The following is a 1016-nucleotide window of genomic DNA, read 5'->3' on the forward strand; positions in this document are numbered from 1 at the left end:
ACACGATATGCTGCACATCCAAGTTCTGATACACAAACATAGACTCTCATGATCATAGAGACAACGGTCCTGCTCCAATACGCAAAAAATCTATTCATTCCTGTATGTGCTTTCTATCAAAATGTGATAACAACACAAAAGGAGCAATATATGAAGGTGGCACTGATGTAAATAGAGATTACCCCCCCCAAAAAAGGTTATTTTTACAGCAGCTCAGTTCCCAGCTGTGATTCGCCACTTAGCCCCACAAACAGGGTACCAGGATAGCTGAGGGGTAACCTCAGGAGGGGAACACGTGGCTGTTCTGACACTGTGACAGAGATATTTAAGCCAGGACAGTCACTAAGGAGGGTCTGAGGAGCCCTCACCACTCTCTCTGGACTAAGAACACTGTGGGGTGGGTACAAAGAGGACTGCACTGTTTGGGGGATGCTCCAGCTGGCTTTTCTGCCTTGTTATGGAACACAAGTGGATTTACATGGATCAAAAGTGAGGCTACGCTAGTTTTTTAGCTCCAGGAAGCTCCAGTTTCCCCTGGCAATAAGACTTCCAAGGGTGGTACACTTGCCAAGCTACATGACAGGGAAGTTGATGCTCATACATTCTGAGGGGTGCAAGTTCCTTTTATTTTTGTCTGAAGACAGCAGGCATGAGTGCCCTCACACACTGCGAAAGCATGAAGCACAAAGCCTGGAAATGATCAGCTGCTCTGCAAAGCAGGACCGTGGTAGGAGCTGAGAAATATGGCCCATTTTGGGGTTAGGAGGATGGGATGTATGGTTGCGTGTCCAGGGAGCAGAGGTGGGAATGGGAGCCATAGCTACCCAGAACACTAAAACCTGGCAAAGGCAGGCAAAAACATGTCTACAAACACTTGCCCAGATAATTCTCAGCTGTTGCAGACGGTCTTCATTTAATGATATTAACTTCCCTTCATTAAAGGCAGATTCCTCCTGAGCAGAGAAGTTCACCACTGGGAAAGGGGCGGCTGACCAGATATCATTCAGCTTCTGCAG

The sequence above is a fragment of the Charadrius vociferus genome, unplaced genomic scaffold (assembly GCF_000708025.1).
Source record: "Charadrius vociferus isolate BGI_N301 unplaced genomic scaffold, ASM70802v2 scaffold779, whole genome shotgun sequence".
NCBI lineage: Eukaryota > Metazoa > Chordata > Aves > Charadriiformes > Charadriidae > Charadrius > Charadrius vociferus.